Source organism: Petromyzon marinus, chromosome 45 (assembly GCF_048934315.1).
Source record: "Petromyzon marinus isolate PM22_M1 ecotype Great Lakes invasive population chromosome 45, UKy_Petmar_22M1.pri1.0, whole genome shotgun sequence".
Taxonomy (NCBI): Eukaryota; Metazoa; Chordata; class Hyperoartia; order Petromyzontiformes; family Petromyzontidae; genus Petromyzon; species Petromyzon marinus.
In genome coordinates, this window is record NC_133711.1 from 5,997,280 (window position 1) to 6,023,040 (window position 25,761).

The following is a 25,761-nucleotide window of genomic DNA, read 5'->3' on the forward strand; positions in this document are numbered from 1 at the left end:
GTGAAAAGCAACGTGTCATCATCACACGGGCCCGCCTGCCGCCACTTTGCACGGGCGAACCCGCCCGCCCGCCCGTTCCACCCGACGACGGCGCGCTGTGTTTTTTCAAGCGGCCTGCCCCTCTCTCTCTCTCTCCTCCTCCTCCTCCTTCTTTTGGCAGCTTTCCTTGCGTCCGCTCGATATGTACTCAATTGTGGAGGCCCCGTCCCCCAGGTGAAACGACTGCTACCACTTGCGCACGCACGCACGTTCGCTCGCACGCACGCACGCACGGGCTCAATCACTGCACGCCCCCTCCGTGTGCGTGCAGTGGTTGGCGAACTCGGCTCACAAGCACCGGTGACCCGAGTTCGATTCCCGCTCGTGACCAACAATGGGTGGCGAACGTCTGAACCGGTCCCGGGCCTCGACTCGGTCGACTCGGCCTCAATTGAGTTAACCCGGTGCGCTGTGTAAACATCACTGCTGGGGAGACAAAGGCGGCCGGGCGTGGTGTTGGCCACCCACCCCCGTCGTGTGTCCCTGCCGGCCTGGATAGGTGCTGCTCGCGAACAGCGCTTGCCCCCAAAGAGTCTGTTAAGGCTATACGGGGGATCTTCGTCTTTGTGCTTGTGTGAGTGTGTGCAAGGGGCGTGTCCTGTCTTGCGTTTCAGACGACCAACGACCGGCCACCAACTGTGGCTTCCATCCTCCTCCTCCTGCTTCCCCTCCCTTCCGTCCCCCATTCCTCACCCGGCCTCACCCCCCACCCCCTTCCTCTCCCCACCACCACCACCCACCAACATCATCACCAACACCACCAACACCAAAGACAAAGATCCCCAATGTGGCCTCGCAGGCTGTTGGTGGAAAAGTGCTGTTTGCGAAATGTGGCACGGGGCACGACGGAGGGGGAGGCGCCGTGATGGCTGCTGCCACGCCCGGCCACCTTTGTCTTCCCCCAGTACCGTTTGCACACCGCGCCGCTCAGGCACTACTTTTTTGTTAAGGCCGAGTCGACCTAGGGGAGGCCCTAGGGACCAGTCAAGATAATCGCCCACCGGTGTTAACCGTGAGCGGGAATCGAAACTCCGGGCTGCCGGGTTCGTAAGCGCAGTGCGTAGACCACTTCACCGTAACCATTGCCTCCAACCGCACCCTTCTACCGCCGCCTCCTTTGTCCGTTACGGTCTCTCCTCCTCCTCCACCGGGGCTGTTGGGATTCCGGGCGTCGTTGGAAGGGACGCGCCGTGCACGCCGCACGTCCGCACAACGGAGGATTTTGCAACCTTGCCCCACCACCACCCCCCCCCCCCCCTCTTTCGTGAGGTCATAATAACTTTCTTCACTCTGGTGCCTTGGCAGGCGGTGGGGGCAGCGTGGGGGAGGGAGGGGGGGGGGGGCTGCGACCGTTCGTGGGTATCTGTAACGAACGGAGCGAAGTTTATTTCACCCCCCACCCCCCCCCCCCCTCAACCGCGTGTACGTTAGGCAGCGAGTCTCAAGAAGGGGGTGGGTAGGCCATGTGGCGCGACGCTGCTCCACTGGCCCAACCGGGCCCGGGTTCGGTTCCCGGTCGCTGCTGACGTTAAGTGGCGGGCGACGGTCTTGAGCTCGTTCCTGGGTGTGCCACCCCTGAGTGATCCGCACTCGCCAGCGTGGGTGAAGCGTTGATCGCTTGACCGCCCGCGATCGACGCGGGGTTGTTGGGAGGCACCCAGGGTAACCACAGCGGGTGAGATGTTAACTCCCTCGCCCGGTGTGCAGGAGGTTGTGGGTTCGATCCCGACCCCCGACGCCTGCTGAATATCGCATGACCCTCTTCCCCGTCGTCGCCTGGATTTTTTTCCTCCAGGACCTCCAAACTTTTCCCACCACGTTTAGAATCGACGTGCATTGAGAATATTTTCCTGCAACATATTGCCACGTGATGGTAAGCCACTTGATTGAGCTATCGCTTGTGGCCAGGTCGCTTCTGAAAAAATAGCTACACGGCCAAGTGGGCCTTACCTGGTAAAATAAAAAATAGTAAAACATTTTTTTGTTTACGTCCGTGAGTTATTATGAACGTGAATAATCCGAAGAGGTGTGTTTAAGGGGATGAAGAAATATGGCAAATAGACAGAGCTCAACGATGCTGCTGCTGCTGCTAAAGCAACAGAAATCGAGTGGCACTGGGCAGCACGCGCCGTGAGGATAACTGACGAGAGACTAAACGGACTTCCGGAGCGGAGACGCAGAGAGAAAAGGAGAGAGAAGCGGAGGGGAGACGGCAGGAGCGAGAGGTAAACAGCGAGTTCGGAGACCACGGCCGGACGGCTGGGCAGGAGGAGCTGGGGAAAGGGAAGGGATGGAGAGAAGTGGGGGGAGGGATGGAGAGAAGTGGGGGGGGGGGAGGCCTTTGTCCGTGAGCGGGAAGTTACAAGATGAAGACGACAACAACGGACTCCCACGCAGACCCAGACTCGCATAGAGATCTACACTTACACGGAGACCCTTAGACCCATACAGAGATCCATAGGCTCAGATAGAGATCGACACTCGCACAGAGACCCATAGACACATACAGATCTACACTTAAACGGAGACCCATAGACTCAGAGATCTACGCTTACACGGAGACCCATAGACTCATACAGAGACCCATAGACTCGTATAGAGATCTTCGCAGAAAACAAAAGACTCAAAGAGACCGTTAGTCTCACGTAGAGATTTACACTCACACGTGGAGATCTACACTCACTGAGACCCATAGGCTCACACAGATGCCCATGTCGACTCAATAGGGAAGGGAAGGAATTGAAGAACATGGAGGGAGGCATTTGCCCAGCAGTGGGGAAGTTGCAGGCTGACAGCAACAACAGCAACAACAGCAGCAACTTTATTATATTTTTAATACTTTATTTTTCGTCTCTTCTCCCAGTTGCATCCCCGTCGTGCTCTTGACGTCGAGTCACGGGGAAGACAAAGCACTCGCTGGTGAACGCTCGTTGGAGCAGTGCAAACCTTACCCCGCAGTAGAAAATGTCACAGAACTATTCTCTGCTATCCCTTCAAATGCCCTCTGTTCACCGCAGTAGTGGGCGGACGGGGGGGGGAGGCAGCACTGTTCTCCACCTACCTACCACCGAGAGTAACGTTGCGATGTTATGAAGCGTCTGGGAGCTGTGCGCTTTTAAATCATCTAGGTTGAAAATTTATTTCTTTAGATCTGCTGCTTTTTGTGTTTGGTTTGTTGTCCTTCCTGCCCCCCCCCCCTCGCACTCCCCACCTCCTCCGATTAGCACGGTTGGCTATGTACGGTGCGAAAGGAGTCCAACATACATAGGTAGATACAGGAGCACCGGTGCAAGAAGGAGAGGAGGAGGAGAAGGAACGACCGGGCCAAGTTGATTAAGGGGATGAGAGAGGGCGGTGATGATGAGAGGTGAAGGAAGACGGTCAAACTTGATATATATATTTTTTTCATGTTTTAAATCTGACAGCCTCATTATGACGTACTTCGTAAACAATCGTGGCTGTTTTGGCTGCAGCTGCTGCTGAGCGCTGTGAGCAGCCATCCTCCACGCCGCGTTGCGCGCGGGATTTTCCCCGGGCAGCTCCGGTTTCCTGCTCAGACGTGGTGATGCTCAGAAACCGGGGACTGAGCCTCATGATCCCAGCGTGGGTGCCCGGGGCTCGAGGCCTTCCCGAGTGATTGAACACGCCGGGCCTGTTGGCAATCCGCTGCCGGTGCGTGGAGGGGGCCCTCCCCACAGCGACGTTGTGGCCGTGGTCATAATTCCATACCGTGTCAACCCACACGGTTTACCCCGTATTCTTGTACAGGGAAATTGAGTTCTCGGTTCCATATGTTGTACAGCCGTTTCATTACGGGCAAGGAAAACAAATGTGTCTGGTTGTGTTTCTCCCTTGCGATGGCACTTTGTGGGATGAACTTTGAGATTTCTAGGACACGCGGTGACCAATAAAGTTTGAATTTGTCTGTAATAAGGTAGGCACTGACAAGGTGTTGACAGGTACGTACTTCACCACCGCTGGTTGTCGTAGGCTGGTGCATGGTCACCCTGCAGCCTGCCCCAGCGCAGTTGCACCGCCTGCCCCAACTCGGTGGCTTGCCGTGAAAGTAACGCTGAGAGAGTGCGGCGTAAGAGAGGGAGTGGGAGAGAGCGAGCTGCAGAGGGGCGTGGAGGAAGAAAGTACGTGTACCTGCGTGCGCAGTGTCACCTGCCGTTTGAATGACCCACAGCAACCTGTCAGCTGTGTGAGCCCAGAACAAGTTCGGTTGATTCGTAGGTCAGCAGGGTCAGTGTCTGTGTCATTTGTGGTCAGTTTGTGTCGACTCTGTCCATCTTCTGGTCAGTCTGTCCGTGGCTTTGTCGGTCGCTCGGTTGGTCCCTCTGTCTTTCTGTTGGTCAGTCTGTCCGCCCGCCTTTGCCTCTGTGTGCCTGTTCGTTTGTTCGTCCGTCCGCCCGTCCGTCTCGCTGTTTAAGTCGGCCATCGTTAGTAGGCTCGGCCTCCTGTCTTTGAAGCACGTGGTGTGGGGAAGGAGGGTGGTGGTGTGGGGGTGATTTGGGTGGATGAGGTCGGGTGAAGAATCACTGTTGGCGAGCGTCGGGGGGGGGGGGGGACTCGCGGTGGTGAACGCAACCGCGCTCGATTGGTTCCCCACCACCACCACCACCACCCGTGCACAGAAACAAAACAAAAACTGGCTCGGTGAGATGATGGAGCGGTGGTGGCTGCTTCGCTGCCTCTCTCAGTGGCCGGGCCACCCCGGAGCTATTGTGAAAGCTCCGCCCGTGTGTGCGTGCGTGCGCGTCGAGCGAGCGAGACTTTCAACGTTCATTCCGCGTGCGTGTGTGTGTGTTTTCTTTTCCTGCCGAACGAATTAATAAACAAGTAAAGTGTGCATCTCTCCCGACAGACAGGAAGAGGAACACGTGGATTAGGGGGAACATGCGCCCCGGGTCGGATAAGCCACTTCGCCATTGTGCCAATGATCAACCACGACTTCAAAAGCCGTAAAGTGCGCAGAGCAGCGTGGGAGTTTGTGGGGGGGGGGGGGGGGGGCACGCTTGGAACTCCACCGATCAGAGACGGGGAGAGGAACCACGTCGATTTAGGGTAACGTGCCGAAGTAGAGACGTCACCTTTGACTTTTGAGAAAAAACTATTTTTAATCGGTTTATTCTCAGTTTAACACGTAGGCTTTCGCGACCAATACTGTCCATCATAGAGAGGTTTTTTTTTGGGTTGGATCGCGTAAACGTGAAGGTGTCGTTAAACCCGCCACCACCCGACAGCGAATTAGCAAGGGTTGTCACCTAAACGAAACATGGCAATTCGTTACTAGTACAGCATACATCGGTGTGACTGCGAGTAAACTCACGTATTTGAATTGTAGATGTTGATTTGCTCTCCAACACATCGGCGTGCTGTACTAGTAACGAACCTTACTAATTGGCTGTGTCGGGTGGTGGCGGGTTTAACGACACATTTGTATTTGCGCGATCGAACCCAAAAAAACCTCTTATCGGTTTATTTTCACAATCGGGACCTTTATTTATCCTGGAGAAATCCGATGAGCTACGAAGCTCTTTTTTTATTGTCACAGATGCCCAGCGGTCACAGATGTCAATTTTATTTTGTCGTGCCTTTTGACGTCGATTGGGAAGAAGTTCGCCTTCGCGAAGAAAACTGGAGCAGAAGCGAAGGACGCGCGGAAACACACGCACCTCTGATCACGCTGGGTGACGGGGTGCGGGGAACACGTGGATTGGAGAACGTACGCAGAGTTTCGGAGACATCCCATTGACAGATAAAGAGGAGGAGGTGGTGTTGGGCTTCTGCAGGACACATGGGTAGGGTATACGGGATGCTTGTTGATGGTTAATAATAAACTAAACGTTGGATTTTACCGGGTTATGTGCCCACCCAGCTAGAAAGCTCTTTTCTCTTCCAGAAGTGGTCTGGCCATCACAAATGATAGCTCATCGAAGTGGCTTATCATTTTTTACGGATGTCCAGTAGGGGCGGATTAGAATGTTACAACATGATTACAGAAATGCGATAGTAGTGCAAAGGTAAACAAATAACTTAAATATATAGAGAAATTAAACCGAACACAATTTTTTACTTACCATGCAAGGCCCACTAAGCTATGTAGCTCTTTTTTCGGAAGCAACCTGGCCACAAATCATAGCTCAACGAAGTGGCTTATCATCACGTGGACATTTATAGCAGCCAGATACTCTAAACGCGTGACGATGTTGATTCTAAATGTAGAGGGAAAAACCGGAGGACCCGGAGAAAAATCCACGCTACCACAGGGGAGAGAGACACGCAAACTCCAAATATACAGCAGGCGTCAGGGTCGGGATCAAACCCACGACCTCCTCCTGCATACCAGGCGAGGGAGTTAACATCTCCTGGATACCGTGGCGACCCGGGATTCTTTAATGTCTACTGCGAAGCGAGCGATGCGTATTCACGGGGGATTTTAACCAGGGCGGCCAATGACTTTTGAACCACGAGCGTCTGCCACGCCCACCGCCCCTCTGTTGATGCCACCACCATCACACACACACCCGGCCATCGCTTTCTTCCGTCTACCAACCTCCCTCGACTGTTGCGCGCTCAACAACCGGACCTAGAAAAAAAAGGCCGGCCTCACTCTTACTAACGTGCAGAAACTTGTATCGGTTTGCCTGAAATTTTCTATCGTCAAATTTCTTTTCGTGGTTCGGGCGGAGGGGAGCGGGGGAGGCGAACGCGGTCATTTGTCGCGTCTTTGCGAGCCACGTGGAGCACCCGTGCACGCGTGTGAGCGGGACGGAGAGAGAGAGAGAGAGCGAGAGATATTTGCGTGCCCTTGCGCAAAGGCTTTGGCAGCCTCGCTTTGTCAGATCGCGCAAGATAAGTTGGATCGGGCCTGGTCGTCGCTAGGGTGGAATGGCACGACGCTAAGCTGAAATCGCATCGAGTTGTTATTGGTACGGTCGCCCCGGTTGGCGTTGGTGACACAGCGGTGTAATTATTGTCGTCGTCGTAAGGATTGGCAGCAGCAGCAGCATCAACATTGTCAACACCAACAACAATTGTCAAACGTATAGTCACCACTGTCACCACTGTGACTGTCTTCATCATTTATAAACGTACGGCGCTTATAAGCGCACGCGCCGTCGACGATGCAATGGGTGTAATTAAATGGATATATGACCTTCGGAAATGATGAGGTCACGAGCACCAATGCCGCCAATTACTAATTTTCTAAGCACGGTCACTCATTTAATCGGTACTTTTAGCTATTCATCTTAACTCGTCGCGCTTTCGTTACCTTTCGAAATGTTTCTCTTTTTTTGTTCGCATCGTAATATACGAGCAACGTTCACACACGCGTACACCAAGATCTGACGGTGGTTTTTGTTTTTTCTCAACGTACGACGCGCACGCGCACGTGCGCACGTGCCCCAGCGGTGAGAACGGCCGCCGCACGCTCGAGAGGTCGCCGCGCCGATTTCAATCTCCCGGCGCGGCAGTCATTGAAACAACCCGCCGCCCCCCCCCCCAACCCTCCATGTAGCCTGTAACAAGCTGTCCGGGGCAAGTGCTGGTTAGCGAGTCGCAGCCTTTGAATGCCCACAAGGGGCACATGACGGACGGGGGCGGGGGGGTCAGCAAGCAGGCCCAAGCCGCCTTGTGGCTCCCCAGCGGCGATTCTTCGCACTCCCATCGTGTTTTTGTATTGTTTGTTGTTGTTGTAACGTTCTGACCCCGTGCACCGACTTGGACATCTGTGAAATAGAGCTTTGTAGCTCATCGGATTCCTCCGGCATGAATCAATATTCAGGTAAGGCCCACTCAGCTATAGAGCTCTTTTTCCGCAGCGACCTGGCCGCAAATGATAGCCCAACGAAGTGGCTCATCACGTGGCAATTTATAGCAGCCAAATACTCTAAATGCTTGTTTCTAAACGTGGAGAAATATCCACGCGACCACGGGGAGAGAGAGAGAGAGAGAGCGACACCGCAAACTCCAAATATACAGCAGCAGGCGTCAGGGTCGGGATCCAACCCACGACTTCCTGTACACCAGGCGAGGTAGTCAACATCTCCTGTTGCACACACCGGTGCGTGTTCACGGGGGGGGGGGGGGGGGGGTTGGCGACCTGGTCGGGCTCTCGCCTCTTCCCGCCGCCATATGGGCGGGGTTCCCTTCTCTCCTCTGCAAAGTCCAAGAGTGCCACTGCCGACTTAAGCGCGTTCAGATAATCTCTATTGATTCAGGCTTAATGAGCCGGAGGACCCGCCGGGGCCTTCTCCCGCTCGCCGTTCACCGCTCAAGGTCACGTATTTGGCGGCGCTGCTCGTCGCGGTCGGTGGTGCGGTGTGGCGCGGGGGGGGGGCGGGGGGGGGGGGCGGCACGAGCCTCGTCCGCCGCCGATGACGGAGCCGTGAAATCGGCGTGGATCGTTACGTCGCGGGGTTTGCGAGGTGGGCCGCTGGAGAGGTCGGCGCGCTTGCCGGACGTCGACCGCGCCGCCGAACCCGTCGGCGCGAGTTGGATTCCTGGCCGCGGCTGACGTCGGCGGCGAGCTAAGCCCGAACTGGACCTGCCCCCCCCTCCCTGGCTGCCCTCCTCCCACTGCACCAACCGGCACTTAGCAGCGTGGTGAAGTATGGTCAAAGGGCAGCAGCGCCGTTCCTGTAAGTGAGAACATTGGGACTTGGTGAGGTTTTTTTTTTATTTCTCTCTCTCTCTCCTGGATAAATAAAGGACGTTATTCCACGCGAGGACATGCATGCATGTTGGAGACTTCCTATTGACCGAATCAGAATCGGAATAGTTATTTTATACTGGAGGAATCTGACGAGCTCGTAAGCGACGGTGGCCGGCGGTGGAGACGGAACGAAGGAGTGGCAGCCCAAATCGGTGGAGCGCTCCCGGCGGAGCGCGACAACCACAGAGATGGAGCAATGAAATGGGCTCTCTGTGATGATACACTACAACGATGCGCTGTGATGTACCGGGATGCGCTAGGATGCGCTGTGATGTACCGGGATGCGCTAGGATGCGCTGTGATGTACCGGGATGCGCTAGGATGCGCTGTGATGTGCTAGGATGCGCTAGGATGCGTCACTGCCCCGCTGTGATGCATCACAGGACCGGTGAGGGGATGGTGACAACTTGGGGGGGAGAGGCTTTTCCGTCAGCAGCAGAATCACAATCTTTATTTAGACTGGAGGAATCCGACAAGCTGCGAAGCTCTTCATCACAGCAGGTGGATGACGGCCGATAGTGATGCTCGTGGTGATGGTGACGGTGATGACGGGAAGACTCGGCTGAGCTTCGCAGATCGATTCGGGCGAGTTCAGTTGTTGCCAACGTCCTCACTCGAAGTCGCGGTCTTGTGGCGGCGGACGAGAGGGGACGATGGAGATGATGGAACCTCTCGGCTGACTGACAGACGGACGGTACCGACGCACGGAATAAATGTACCGAGCCTAAATTCTTTCCCACCTTCCCCAACTCCGCCTTCCCCAACCCGTATTTGTTTTTATTCTTTTTCACCGTGGTTAGCCAATGATGTTAATGAGCAGGGTGAGCGAGTGTGTGGCGCGCGTGAGCCCGGGCCTGCACGCGGGTTTAGCGCTCGCAAAGTAGCTTAAAGATTTATTGTGGCCCAGAGCGGGTAGTCGGGGTTGGTGCAATGTAATTGGATTTGGCGGCAGACGTGGCTCAACGCTTGCTCCGTCCATCCTCGGGAGCGGCGTGGCCTCTCGTCGTCATTGTCGTCGTCAAAGTTGTCCTCTTCTTCATCGATGTCTAGTCGTTTTGAAGCTTGTGTTTACTTTGTGTGGCTGATTATCGTCATCCCCTGCATCGTCACCGTCATAATTGCCGTCTGCGTCTTCGTCGTCGTCACGGCCGTTGTTTAAAATTGAAATCATTGTCGTCATCGTCGTTGTCATCTGTGTCATCGGATGCCGTCATTGTTTGCGTCGGCGTGCGTCATCATCACGTGTCACCATCTGCATCATCATAACCATCATCCGTCATGATCATCGTCACCTTCATCAGCATCTTGTCACGATTATCATCGTCTGTGTTGTCATCATCTGCACTTTCATCACCATCATCATCTGTTTCATCTTCATCATCATTTGCATAACATTAAATCATAATCGTCAATCATTACCGTAATCAGTTTCACACTGAGGCTATCTCGACCAATATTATCCATAATAGGGGTTTTAGGTTTGAAGGACACATTTATATCTATGCGATATAACCCAAAATACCTTATGGATTGCCATAATTATCATCCGCATAATTTGTGTCATCTTAAATCAGTATGCGTCATCACAAATTACATCATCGTCATCCGCAACCTCTTCATCATCATTCCAAACGTGGAGAAAAACAAGATACACCACTGTGTGGAAAGTAAATATTGGTGAACCTATTGAGATATTGTTCCCAGCCAGAGTAATATGGAATTTCCATCAGTAGTAGCTCACAGCCACCAATGAAGATGAACATCCTTGCACTCTCTCATTGAGAGAGACCAAAAAAATAAATGAAAGTAAAAAGATAGATAATAGGTGACGTTTTGGGCAATGAGCCTTCTTCAAAGTACACGAAGGACATGCCGTGAGGACAGGGGCCCATTTGTGCTTGGGGACCGCTACCGCCAACCCGCACCACCGATTTAGCACGGCGGTTGGCTACGTACGGTGCGAAAGAAGTTCAACTTGCATACACGGAGACCCACAGACACCCAGACCCACACAGACCCATAGATTAGCACGCTTGGCTACGTACATTGCGAAATAATTTCAACACACGCGTACATACAACGCAGCGTCACCAATACATTCATTCCATCGCACACCGGTCGCTCTTATTTGTCTTTTAATTTTGTTTGGGAATGGCGCCACTTTGCCTGACGCAGCGAACCCGCCGTTCTTGGAGCAAATCGCGGGCCGCGCTCCGTCCGTCCCGCTAGGCATTGTGGGTCAATTCAATGTTGCTGATTGCCCCCCTATCCCCTGGCAGTCCCCTCCACGCTCCCCGGATTATCCCTAATTACGGCTGTCAGATGGCGGGGGGGGGGGGGCCCAAGTTTCCTCATCCGTTTAGAAATGTTAATCTTTGGCTACATCCACGGCCGGCTTCTGTTTTGGACGTAAATAACAAAACGAAAAGTGGTTTAATCAATGGGGGGAGTTTTTTGTTTGTTTGTTATTCTCACCGTGAAATCCAAATTTTCCCGCGGTGATGTTGTAGTTGATGTAAAATAATGAATGCAGGCGTCCTCACGATTCATCGCCGACGTCGTCTTAACACCGGGGAACGATCGTCGCCGTAACGAGAACACTTTCGTTATAAATCGCCGCTATCGTCTTCATCACTCTTGACTTCTCATCGCCGTTATAAACATCATCGTACTCAACACTATTACTCAAATTATGATGATGTTTCGGCCGTGATGTTCATCCTCATGATCCTAGTGCTCATTCATGATCCGAATGATCATGTTAATCGGAACATCTTCGTTGTCATCATCATCATCGTCAACTTAATCATGACTTCCATCATTATTATCAAAATAACTTGGAATAACTCAACGTCAACATGATCATTCTTACCATCCTGCTTTATATTCGTAATCATCGGCCTTCACGACAATTACCACCAATATCACGAATTCATTGCCATATTCATCATCATCATCACCATCCTGGAGGATATTGTGATAATTATCATACTTTCAATGTCACGTTTTCATCAGAGACATGGGTCCCCCCCCCCCCCCCCCCCGTAGCCTTACTCTGTTGGGGCAAGTGCTGTTAGCGAGCACCTATTAAGGCCGGCACAATGCGCACAAATGTGGCGCGGCTCGCAGCGCGACATTTTTATTTATTATGCCGCCTTTGTCTCCCTCGTCCTCATGTTTAGACTCCGCAGCAGGAAGCCATTTAAGGCCGAGTCGACCTAGTGGAGCACTCGAGATCCGTTCCAGATGTTCGTCGCCGATGTTGGCCGTCGCGAGCCGGAAATCGAAATCCAGGGCCCGTCGCGCCGTGCGCTAACCGGCTACGCTACGACCTCGAGTCCGTAAGCGGCGCGATCTCGGCCGGGCCTCTGCCGCTCGCTGTCTTCGCGGCTCCCAACACTGCGGCGGCGGCGGCGGCGGCAGCTGCTGCTGTTGAGCGTTGCGTCGAGAGGCCTTGGGGTGCAGGAGCGGAGTTGCAGAAGCGGCGATTGGACAAGTCTGAGCAAGAAGCCGTTCGGCGACAGAGGAGAGACTCACCACCACCCCCCCCTCCCCCACCGCTACACAGGTGTTTGGCCTTGAGTTTAAAACCCGCTTTTGTTCGGGGGTGTTTTGGCTTCGAGTCGCATTTTTCTTACCCGCTATCCAACCGAGATTGAAAGCGTTATTAATGCGTTCGATCCGTCCGTCTGGCTCGTCTGTCTCTGTAGCATTGGGGGGGGGCAGAGGGGGGGGGGGGAGGGCAAGGTACTTCTCGGGAAGTTGATCCGACAGTAAGGCAGTTGTTGTGTAAAGTTGTTTTCCTGTTCCCGGGACTTCTGCTATAGGACACTGAACAAATGATTTGGCGCTGCTGCTGCTGCTGCTGCATCAGCGGCGGTAACGGCAGCTGCTGGCGGTGTGTTGGCTGGCTGGCCGTGCGTGCGTGCCGTGCTTGTGCCGAGTTACTCATGCCCGGAGCGCAGTGGGGGCGAGATTCTCTGTGCCGAGGCGGCAGGGGCAGCGTTTGCGACTTCTTCCTGCATCCGGTAGCTCGTGGTGACTTGTCGCTCGCTCGATCACGCGCTCACTCACTCCCTCACCCCTTTTATCTATCTTCCCTTCTTGCTGGACGACTCGCACGCGCCCGATTGCTCGAACATTGCTCGCCCGCCCGCCCGCTCTCGCTCGCTCACTCGTTCAGTCGTTTGTTTGCGCGCTCAATTTACCCCCTCATTCATTCCCCCATTAGTCCATTCAACCCGGTCGTTCATCGGCGTACGTAGACGTGGACTTGCTCGCCAAGCCCGCTCGCTCGTCCACCCTCTTGCTCACGTGCTCAAAGCAGCTCCTCGCACAGAGCACTCGTGTTCAATTGCTCAATCACACTTTCCTTCACTCTCTTGATTACTTGCCAGCTCACCCGTGCACTTAATCGGTTGCCCGTTCGCTCATTCACTTCACCAAACAATCTTTAAACTCGCGCATGCTCACCCAAACTCGTCCATCCACAATCTCACTTACCCACACACCCACCCACTCACTCACTCGCCCACACACCCATTCACTCACCAACCCACACACCCACTCACTCACCCGCACACACACCCATTCACTCACTCACACACCCATTCACTCACCAACTCACACACCCATTCACTCACTCACACACCCATTCACTCACCAACCCACATACCCATTCACTCACTCACACACCCATTCACTCACCAACCCACACACCCATTCACTCACCCACACACCCATTCACTCACCAACCCACACACCCATTCACTCACCTACACACACACCCATTCACTCACCTACCCACACACCCATTCACTCACCTACACACCCACTCAGTGACCCACTCACACACTCACCAAACGATGCTTTTGTCGTGCTCTGGGCGCCCTCTGACCCCCCACTGTTCCCCCCCCCCCACACACACACGTGGCCTTCGGCAAACGCTTCCCGCCCCAGCCAACAACCGTTCACACTTCCCCCCTCCCTCCCTTCCTTCCCCCTCCTCCCTCCCTCGCTCCTCTCCCTCACTCACCCCACTCGCCTTCCTATTCACTTACCTACTCGTCATGCTCACTCACTTACTGACCTACTCACTCACCTGCCAACCACCTCACTCATACACTCACTTCCTCTGCCACTTATTCACCTTCCTCCTTATCTGCTCACCCACGTACTCTCACCCACCTACCACTCACGTGCTTACTCACCACTCACCGACTCACTCGCCCAATCACTCACTAATTCACCTACTCACTCACCCCCCTCCTTCACTCATACCTACTTATTAACCTATCTACCTATCTGCTCACCCACTCATCCTACCATGAAATCAATCATTTGCTCGCTCACTTCCCACCCCCCCCCAGCACCTGACTCCCCGACTCACTCACCCACCCACCCGCTCGCTCTGTCACTCACCCTCCTATTCGCTTCATCTACATATCGTCTCACTCGCTCATCTTACTTTACTTATCCCCCCCCGCCCCCCTTATTCACTCGCCCACTCCTACACTCGCTCACTCCCCTTGCTACGTGCTCACTCGCCCCATACGCCGCTCGGCCCCCGCTCCCCCCCCCCCACCCCTCTCTTGCACACTGAAGCATTTCTCGCTCCCTCGCTCTTTCCCATCCGAGCCCCCAACTGTGTCACCCACGTGGCCTTGGGTCTAACGCTTCCCGCCCCATCCAACAACCGTTCACACTTCCCCCCCCCGCCCTGCCCGCCGCACCCCCACCCCCTAGCCACTGCCTCTTGCCTAACATCCATCCACCCACTGGCCCTCTCCATTTCCTAGCTCTCAGAAACGTCCCCTTTGTGTGCCGGCGAGAGCCCTGCTAGGTTTTTGTGGCCGCGTCTTCGCGCGGCGAGCGGACTCTTGCCCGGCCGCCCACCTCCTTCGGCTGCTTCCCTCGGCGTCGGCGGGAGTTTTGCCGATCGTTGGATTTAGCTGTGAGAGAACGCGATTGGGGAGGAGGAGGAAATACTCTTTTAAAGTTATCGTGAGCCGCGGAGGAGAAGCCGTTGCTCAGCGTCGACGCCTTGCGATGCACGGGAGGAGGAGCTCTGGAGCGTGACCTTGTTTGAAAGTTGAGGAGCCCCCAAACTAGAACTCGTGGGGGGCTCATTGGCGGGGGGGGGGGAGAGTGGGGGGGGGGGACGATACAGCCAATGTTAAACAAATGTAAACAAACGTTGAACGGTTAAACAGGAATGAGTGCCTTCTGCAGTACAGCGTATTGCAGTGTCTCCAACCCCCTGTGTGTTTGTTCAGGCTAATGGGAACGGTGGCTTCGCGGTTAGCGCGCCCCGCTACGGACCCGGCGACCTGAGTTCGATTCCCGCTCACGGCCACCAACACCGGTGGCGATTATCTGAATCGGTCACGGGCCTGCCCTAGGTCGACTCGGCCTCAAATGAGTACCCGGTGCGATGTGTAAAAAACATCGCCACTGGGGAAGACAAAGGCGGCCGGGCGTGGTGCTGGTCACCCACCCCCTCCTCGTGTGCCACCCCGGCCTTAACTCTATTAAAAGGCGATACGGGCTATCTTTGTGTTTTTTGTTGTCAGGCTATGACACCCTTCGCTTAATTGTACATATGTTAAATATTGTACCAGCATTTTTATACTTGACTATAATACTCTAGAAGAGGGGGGGGGGGGTTAAACCCTTCTGCCCCCACCCTTCCTGACGTTACGGGGCTGACGACTAGACCTGTCACAACATTCGCCATCGTCGTCATCATCAGCCATGATCTATCCACTGCTTGTGAGGATTGCAGTTCCACTGTATCATCATCGTCGTCGGCTGTGGTCAGTCCAGCAGTGTGGGTATACCACTCGCTCGACCAATTAGCGTAGCAAAGGATCGATCGTGTGATTATATTATCAGCTACGGTCAATCCACTGCTGGATGTGGGGGGCGGGGGGGGGGATGCCCCCCCCCCCCGCCGTAAGCCCTCGCCATCTCTCGCGTCGCTGAGATGCAGCGATCCGCCTCGCGCGAGCTGATTTCGTCGCTCCGTGTTTGGAAAAAACGGAATTCCTTCTCCGGAGCATTCCCCTCTCGAACGGACAGCAATACGACATACGATGATAAAGGCCGTCAGGTTACACGAGATACCGAGACTCGGAGAGAGAGACAGAGGAACCGAGAGAGACAGACAGGGGGGACGGACATTGAGAAAGACAGAGACGGTGAGAGCGACAAACAGACACGTGCACAGAGAGAGCCACCGAAGCACAGACGCACAGTGACGGACAGAGACAGGAAGGAGAAGCAGAGCCAACGCAGACAGAGAGACGAGCGGCAGCAATTGATGGACAGACGCACGGACAGGGACAGAAAGAGCGAAACACGGAGGGCATGAGCTGTAAAGATGGACAGAAGCACGTGGGCACAATGACCTCCTTCCCTCCGTCCCTCCCCCCTCTCTCCCTCCCCCCTCTCTCTCTCCCCCCTCCCCTCACCCCCCTCATCCCCCTCCTTGGCCTGGGTGCATCCTGCCCCATCCAGTAGAGGACGGGAGCGGTGAGACGAGTCTCGTGCAACCGGATCGGGCGCCGGGACTCAGGCGGTGGGGCCTGCACGGCACGGGGGTGGGTGAGTGAGCGGGCGGGCGAGCGAGCGTGCGGGCGGGCGAGCGGGCGGGCGAGCGGGCGAGCGAGTGAGGAATTTAGGCGAGTGGGTGATGGAGGGGGTGAATTAAAGGGGGGGGGTGCTTTTGGTGAGCGAGTAAAGGGTTGTGAGAGCTAGTTGAAGGGGGGAGTGAGTGAGTGAGGGAGCGGACGAGTTGAAGGAGTGAGTGAGCGAGCAGGTGAGCGCGAGTGAGCGAGCGAGCAATTGACCCAGCGAGTGAGGTCGTTGGCTGGGTAGGGTTCAGAAAAAGAGAGCACAAGAGAGAGAGAGAGGGAGAGGAGTGGTAGAGAAGTGAGGAGAGGGTTGGAGTGAAGTGGCCACACACACACACACACACGCGCGCACACGTACGCACACACGCATACATACACGCACGCAAAGATGAGTGATGGGGAGGCGATGGCTGAGGAAGGAGAGGTTTCTTTCTCGTAGAAGTGGGGAGGGAGTTACTGACTCTTTGAGAGAACAAACGAGATCGGTTGAGGGCGGCGGATCGGAAGGGAGAGACGCATGCGGACACAAGAGAAACACTGAGAGACACGCAGAGAGACACGCACATTTACAGATAGACACGCAGAGAGACATAGATTGAGCGAGTAGCAGTCGTAGACGTGAAGAAAAGACGTGCAGCGTAGAGAGAGAGAGAGACAAAGGCGGAGATGTCTGGCGGGACGGAGAGAGACGCCACGTGCCACCGATGATGTGGATCATGGCTGGGAATGTTGATGGCAGGGGGTGCTTGGATGGATCGCAGCACAGTGAGCGTGCGGGGCATTGCACCAGCCAACCGCCCCCTTTCGCTCGCTCGCACGGACTTGCTCGCAGATTCGCACGTGGAGATGAACACACTCGCACTACACTCGCAGATTCGCATGTACACACACACGGGCACACTACCAGATTCATACGCACTCGCTCGTGCACACTCGTAGATTCGCGCACACACACACACATGCGCACACTTGCGCACACTAGCAAATTCACACACATGCACATACACGCGCACACTCACAGATTCGCACGCACGCACACTTGCGTGCACGAAGACAAGGACACAGGTTCACACACGTTCACGCAAACGCACTGATACCATCACATACTCATTAACGCGCACACTCGCGCGCGTACACGCTCGCAGATTCACGAGCAACAGCAACAACTGCCGCTCGCCGTGAATTGGCGGTGACGTCACCACGCCGCTCGTGCCAAGCTAAGTGCTCTTTGAGGCCGTCGCGTGAAATGTCGAAGTCGTGCTGGCAGGAGGTCACGGGACAGACACACCCCCCCACCTCCCCATGTGTCATGCGTTGACCGATTGACGTGACTGGCAAATGCGCACCACCTGTGTTAGACCGCTGTCGTTTTAGCAGCCGGGCGTTGTTGTGAGCGTTGCTCTTCTGCCCTCCGCTATTGCTGGAGGGCGACTGCCTCCAACTGCCCAGCAGCGGCGTCCTTCACGAGCCTCCTCCACGGGGGCCGATCTTGACACCGCTGGTACCGGCCGTCGACAAATCCACCGAGCTCCACATCCCCGTGTACCGCATCGGCCCATGGGTTCTCTAGCCCCTGCCGTGCCCGTGTAGCCCCACTCTGTCCTGCAAAACAGAAGCTGCTAAGGCGTGCAGTGGCTGGGCATGCGGGGCTGCATGACCCAGCCAACACAGCCTAGTCTGCCACGGGAGTTCACTGATGGGACTGTGTCCAGATCTCTCTCACACACACACACGGATACACACAAAAACATGCCCTGTTACACAAAGGCAAAGATACCCCGTTTTACCTACACAGACACCTGGGGCAAGTGCTGTTACCGAGCCCCCTCTTACACAAAGACAAAGATACCCCGTGTAGCCTTAACAGCCTGTTGGGGCAAGTGCTGTTAGCGAGCACTTATGAGGGCCGGCACGGCACATGAGGGGGTTGGTGGCCAGCACCACGCAACAAACACAGAGACACACGCACACACAAACATACTCGGACGCACACAAACATAACCAGAGACACGCACACACACAGAAGCTGAATCGGATAGACGGAAAGGGGGCGAGATGACACACAGAAGGCCTAAGGAGGGTCAGCTCTCGAACCCACAAACGCGCTTCTCTCGCTAAAATCAAAACGACGCCAACCCGCGGAGCATCTCTCTCGTCCACCCTCCAACGTGACCCCAGCACCCCCCCCCCCTAGCACCCCCCCCCAGCACCCCCCCCCCCCCAGAACCCCCCCCCCCCCAGGTGGAGTCCCTCGCATGCTCAAGCGTGCTCGTGCGCGTTTTCCTTGAATCGGTTAGGAGCACGCGCACACACAGACACACACACACGGGGGCCGCTGCGTCCGTGTCTCCCCCGAAACTATCTCCGCTGCGCCTCTGCCCTGCAGTCAGCCGGGCCTCCCAGTGTCACTCTAATCCCAGCGACACTGCACATTCCTTACGCCACTGTACACGCGCACGCCGTGGCTCTGTACGGGAGGAAGGCTGCTTGGCCTCCGCCCGTCTTTTTTCCCACCTTCCCATCCCTCCCTCGCTCGCCTCCCTCCCTCACCTACCTCCCTCCCGTTGCCTCTCTCTGTAATGAGAATCAGACTGTATTTAAACTGGAGGAATCCGATGAGCCGTGAAGCTCTTTTTCAGAGGTGGTTTTCGCGGACGTCCGGTGACGGTAATGTGACTCGTGGGCCCGCTGTCGATACACCGCTGGACGAAGGCTTCCCCCCACGATGCGTCGGTCGTGGAGAAATGGGGCGGGGGTGGGGAGGGGTGAAGGAGTGGGGGTTGTCTCGACCATATTTCACCACGCCGGTCAGCGTGGGTCGGTGAAGAGAGGAGAGGAAAGGTGGTTGCCCCGGGAGCTGTTCAGAACTCGTCAGCGGGAAGACGAAATCGGGTCGCCTGGTTCACGGCGCGCATCGCTAACCACTGCGCCACCACTCCAACCCTCGCTCGTAACGGCCGTCTCGGAGAGAGAGAGGGAGAGAGACACGGGAGCCAGCGCCGCCAATAATCCCGGGTTCGAGTCCTGGAGATGGGCTTGAGAAAGGGGGAGCTGGTTCTTCATAGGTTACCACGGTTGCGCTACGTACGGTGCGAAAGAAAGTTCAACTAACATGCGCCTGTACGTCGTGTTTGAAAACGGGAGGTGGTCAAACGGCTCCAGTGCAATGCCCCTCCTGGCACCGCGCGGTCTTGAGACTCGGCGTGAGGCTGTCTTGGGCGAAGGAATACCGCGACTACGGTCGGCGATTACATCGGAGGTACAATCAGCTCTGTTGTGCCCTCTGGGTGTGAGCTGCAGGGTTTGGGTGTGTCACCCCCGAAGGTGATTCATAGTGGCAATGTCACAGCGCGGGGTTCTCACCGCCAGCGTCTCTCTAGAGTTCTTTTAATTCTGTCTCTCTCTCTCTCTCTGTGTCAGGGTTCATCATGGCTGCTGTGGGAAACTCTTTAGCCAGTACCACTCGTCTGATCCTGGGTTTGATTTTGCACGTGAGCCCGTGTGTGCATCCAGGTGCGTGCGTGTGTACGTGCGTTTGTCTACGCGCTCGTGTGCGAGCATTGTATTGTAAACATCGCCACCAGGGAGACAAAGGCGGCCGGGCGTGGTGTTGGCCACCCCACCCCCTTCGTGTGCCGTGCCGGCCTTTGTCTCGTGGATGCATTGTTAGCGTCCGTGGGGAGCGGTGGCGCAATGGTTAGCGCCAAGAAACCGGCCACCCCAGTTCGATTCCCGCTCCTGACCAATGGGCATCGCATATTTGAACCCCTCTTGGTGAACTCAGCCTTAAATGAGCACCTGGCGCAGTTGTAAACATCGCCACCGGGGAGACAAAGGCGGCCCGGCGTGGTGCTGGCCACCCACTCCCCCCCCCCCCCCCGTAGCACCGTTCTGGCCTTCATAGGTGCTACTCGCTAACAGCACTTGCCCCAACAGTCTGTTCAGGCTATACGAGGGAATCTTGGTCTTGGTTTATCTTTGTGCGTATGCATGAGAGCTCGCTCACAGTACTTGCCCCAGCCATCTGTTAAGGCTATACGGGCGTGGGGGGGGGGAATCTTTGCCTTCGTCCGTGCATGTACGCGAGCGAACGTGCGCGGGCCTGTGCGTGCGTACACGCGGCGCTCCCCGTGACGCCACGCGGGGCCGGCTTTGTGGAGGCGGAGGAGGAGGCGGAGGAGGAGGAGGAGGAGCGGTGGCGGGGGTGCCGCGTGGCTTCGCTCGGATGAGTGACCTTGTGGTCCTCGCGGCAGCTCAGCGGCGTCTAAGTTTAGATCGTCCATCTCGACGCCGCAGCCGCCGCTGCCACGGCATTTATTCTCCTCGCCGATTCGGCAGCGAGCCGCCGATAAGGGCCGGTGGAAGCGGTGGTGGTGGTGGTGTAGCTGTCGAGTGCTCGGGCCGTGCAACTGCACCTGGGGTTGACCCAGTGGCGAGCGATATCAGAACCGGTCCTGGGCACTGACCCACCAACCCCACCATCCCCACCAACCCCACCAACTCCACCATCTCCACCAACCCCACCATCCCCACCAACCCCACCAACCCCACCATCCCCACCAACCCCACCATCTCCACCATCCCCACCAACCCCACCATCCCCACCAACCCCACCCAACTCCACCATCTCCACCAACCCCACCATCCCCACCAACCCCACCAACCCCACCATCCCCACCAACCCCACCAACCCCACCATCCCCACCAACCCCACCATCCCCACCATCTCCACCAACCCCACCATCCCCACCATCCCCACCAGCCCCACCATCCCCACCATCCCCACCAACCCCACCATCCCCACAAACTCCACCATCCCCACCAACCCCACTAACTCCACCATCCCCACCAACCCCACCAACTCCACCATCCCCACCATCCCCACCAACCCCACCAACCCCACCATCCCCACCAACCCCACCATCCCCACCAACCCCACCATCCCCACCAACCCCACCAACCCCACCATCCCCGCCATCCCCACCATCCCCACCAACCCCACCATCCCCACCAACCCCACCAACTCCACCATCCCCACCAACCCCACCATCCCCACCAACCCCACCAACTCCACCATCCCCACCAACCCCACCATCCCCACCAACCCCACCATCCCCACCAACCCCACCATCCCCACCAACCCCACCATCCCCACCAACCCCACCATCCCCACCAACCGCACCAACCCCACCATCCCCACCAACCCCACCAACCCCACCAACTCCACCAATCCCACCATCCCCACCAACCGCACCAACCCCACCATCCCCACCAACCCCACCAACTCCACCAACCCCACCATCCCCACCAACCCCACCAATCCCACCAACTCCACCAATCCCACCAACCCCACCAACCCCACCATCCCCACCAACCGCACCAACCCCACCATCCCCACCAACCCCACCAACTCCACCAACCCCACCATCCCCACCAACCCCACCATCCCCACCAACCCCACCAATCCCACCAACCCCACCAACCCCACCATCCCCACCAACCCCACCAATCCCACCAACTCCACCATCCCCACCAACCCCACCATCCCCATCAACCCCACCATCCCCACCAACCCCACCATCCCCACCAACCCCACCATCCCCACCATTCCCACCAACCCCACCAACTCCACCATCCCCACCATCCCCACCAACCCCACCATCCCCACCTACCCCACCAACCCCGCCAACCGCACCATCCCCGCCAACCCCACCATCCCCACCAACCCCACTATCCCCCACCAGGTGATGTGCAGGTTCTGACGTCACTCGCAACTGATGTTGACCTCGGCCAGGTGACGAATTCAGGTGACCGGCACCATAACGCAACGCGCTAACCACTGCACCACGGCCGGAGCTATAATAACAACATCAATAATAACGTCCTTTATTTACCCAGAACGCATCGAATTCGTCAATAACACCGTGGCCTGAAAAGGAAACATGTAAATGATAGGTGACGTTTGGGGCAGCGGCCCTCCTTCACGACACAGGTCCGTTGCCTGAAACGTCGCCTGTCTTCAGGCAACAACACCGCGTTGATCGAGCGACGCGTCGAGTTTCGTTTTGTTGCTGTCGTTTGCGCATTGGACTGCCAGCGTGGCAGCGTCACCACCCAATTGGTTTTATTTACCTTGGAAAGTCTCGACGAGTCTCGAGACTCGGCTCATCATCGGGGGGGGGGTGGCGGGGGCTTGCCGCTAGACTTTGGGATGTTTGGCCGTGAATTCCCTCGGCGAGCCGTTTGGCTTCGCGTGACGCCCGCTCGGCACGCGGGTAACGCTCGGCACAACTGCGCACGGACGTCGACGCCGTACGACATCGCCCGGCGATGACCGTGCGCCGATCCCGCTCGTTTGCTGCACTGCCTAAACACCCCCCCCCCCCACCCCCACCCCGGCGACTGTGACAGGCCTCGTCATTGACAGGCCTAGCCATTGAGGACGGAACCGCGCGCGTACGCGGGAACCACACGCGTGTGCCCGCGCCTCCGCCGCCGCCGCCGCTCGCCGCGTGTTTGTGTAGGGATGGCGCGAGAGGGAGCGACAACGCAGCAAGGGCGCCTGCAGCCGTCAACAAAAACGCGAAATAAATACGGGCGCACGGGCACGCGCGAGAGCCGGCGGCGGGGCGGGGGGGGGGGAGAGGCGGCCGCCCGACGTCACAGGGAGGCCCAGTGTGCCGTGCGTGAGGCCGCGGCCGTCGGCTCGCGCGCTCGCTGCACACAAGTGGGTTTGTGCGCCGCTCTCTGGGCGGCCGGCACCGCTTGGGGAGAGAGGGTGGCGGGTTGTGCGAGTGTGTGAGTGTGCGCGTGTGTGTTGGCACAGTAGAGGGTACAGCCGGTGCATCCGCCGGCCATCCGAGTCGGCCAAGCCATGGCACCTGGGTCTGTCCCGAGACCTCCTCCTGTCCAGCGAGCCTTTGACACTTCGCGTGGCCTCGGAGTGCATCTGGCCTGGCATAGGCGCCGTGGTCACATCACCGTCACTTCGTGGCAAAGGGCGGTTATTGGTGTGTGTGTGTGTGTAGAGGGAGCGGACAACACCGGTGATGATAATCTGAACCCGGTCATGGGCCTACGCTAGGTCGACTCAGCATCAAATTAGTACCTGGTGTGGTGTGTAAAGATCGCCACTGGGGGAGACAAAGGCGGCCGGGAATGGTGCTTTTAGCTACTCGCTAACGGCACTTGCCCCAACAGTCCGTTGAAGGCTATATGCGGGAATGCTTGTCTTTGTGTGCGTGCATGTGCGTGTACTTGCATGTGTTCACATGCATTTCAGTGTGGGAGCATTGCACGTGTGCAGCACATGTGTATGTGTTATGCATGTGTGCGTGCGTGTGTGCATGTGGGTTGTGTGTGTGTGTGTGTGGTGGGGAGTGGTAATGTAGCGGTTAGGGAACTTGCGCTACCCGACTCCGATTACCGCTCACGACCAATAACACCGGCAAATGTTTGAAACGGTCTTGGGCTACCCCTAGGTCGACTCAGCATCAAATGAGTACCTGGTGCGGTGTGTAAACATCGCCGCTGGGGAGACGGAGGCGGCTGGGCGTGGTGCTGGCCACCCACCCCCTCGTACGCCGTGCCGCCCTTCATAGCTGCTACTCGCTAGCAGGACTTGCCCCAACAGTCTGTTAAGGCTACACGGGGGATCTTTGTCTTTGAGTGTCTCTGAACGAGGTGGGTGGCCAGAACCACGCCCGGCTGCCTCTGTCTTTGTTTTTGTTGTGTGTGGAGCAGCGTCATAATAGATCGCCGGTTTATAAAATAGCGATTCAATTGAGTCCCATTAGTCGCGTGCCTTTTAACTGCGCCAACGAGGTTGTTGATTGATGCAGACAGTACAGCAAGTAGGACCCCACATCGCAGAGTTGGGTATGATCTCCCCCCGCGAATGTGTGGATTTTTGTCCGTGCACTTTCGACTTCCTTCCTCTGCTAACAAGAATGTGTACATCCAGGGCCCGGATGAGAGCTTCCCCATGCTGTGCGAGTCTTGCTTGGAGTCGGGGAGGGGGGGGTTATTTTACCATACTTCATCACACTGGTCAACATGGGGTTGGTGTAAGCAGAGAGCACGGACGTGGGAGCATAGGAGTACAGTAAAGCCATGGAGTTTGTGTTTTTTTTCATCTGCACTGGCCTCTGCTGCCCAAACAGCAAATGCAAACCTGGCTGGAGCCAAGATCGCACCCATCCAGGGACGATCTTGGCTCCAGCCTGCTGCTCATCATCCCGAGGTTTGATGAGACACGAAGTGCATTCTGGGTGATTTGAACAGGGCATGCAGGTACCCCCAGAAGAAAAAAAACCAACAAATTGGCCTAAACGTCTCCCCAAATCCAGGACCACCTTGGTGGTAATGAGGTCTTGAGGCTCTTGTTGAGGCAGTCGCGAGCGAGGTGAAGATCGAGGCGCAGGCCCTGCAATTACTTACTCGGGCCACTGCTGGCGGAAGGGGGCGGGGCTGCTCGCACTCGAGTTAGCTCCGCGAGATAAACGTTGGCCTCCTCTTCAATGGTGGCCAGTTCACATGTTGGAGAAGGTGGCGGAAATTTCACGTTGCTGTGACGGGAGGCGAGTCTACCCATGGGACGACGACTGTCGACTTCCCCCGTGAAGTGGAACTCGGGCTTGGAGCGACGACGATGACGACGACGATGACGACGATGATGATGGGCCGAGTCAACAGCACCCCCTTCCCCCTCACCCAACCAGGATGTGAACCTGCAACCTTCCGATCGCGAACCGCTCGCTCTACCGCTGAGCCACCACCAGGCTGGATTTATACTCGCAAGACAAAAGGCAAAGATCACCCGTATAGGCTCAACAGACTGTAGGGGCAAGTGCTGTTAGCGAGCACCTGTGAAGGCCGGCACGGCACACGGAGAGGGGGTGGGTGGCCAGCACCACGCCCGGGCGCCTTTGTCTCCCCAGTGGCGATGTTTACTACGCACCGCACCAGGTACTGATTTGAGTCTGAGTCGAACTAGTGGAGGCCCAGGACCAGTTCAAATAATCGTCACCGGTGGTGGCCGTGACCGGGAATTGAACTCGGATCACCGAGTTAGTAGCACAGCATACTAATCACTGCTGGCAGGTAATACCTTTGCTGCTGCTGATGATAGTGACGACATGCCAATGATGATGATCACGTGGATGATACGAATGCCACTGATGCTGCTGTTACTAATAATGACACTACCTACCACTGCTCATATGGAGTAAAAATACATCTGATGATGATCATGCTGATGATTTTGACGCCTGGAACAATCACACCACTGCAGTCCACGATGCCTGATAATTCCCATGCTGATGACAGTAACAAAAGCGTGATCATCAATAGACCATGACGGTGATG

General features: G+C 56.4%; 1 protein-coding gene across 5 annotated transcripts in view; it reads left to right on the top strand.

Moving 5' to 3' along the window:
• The window catches only part of LOC116952115 (uncharacterized), a 108,035-nt gene that overhangs the window by 16,146 nt on the left and 66,128 nt on the right, over nt 1-25,761 (top strand). For 2 of the 5 annotated variants that reach the window (XM_076074047.1, XM_076074052.1), the window contains exon 3: nt 16,280-16,366. The exons of 1 other annotated variant lie outside the window; for it this stretch is intronic. The gene's annotated coding sequence lies outside the window, so the exon portion shown is untranslated. The remainder of the gene's footprint in view (nt 1-16,279; nt 16,367-25,761) is intronic. 2 more of the 5 variants (XM_076074049.1, XM_076074050.1) reach the window with 2 other exon arrangements.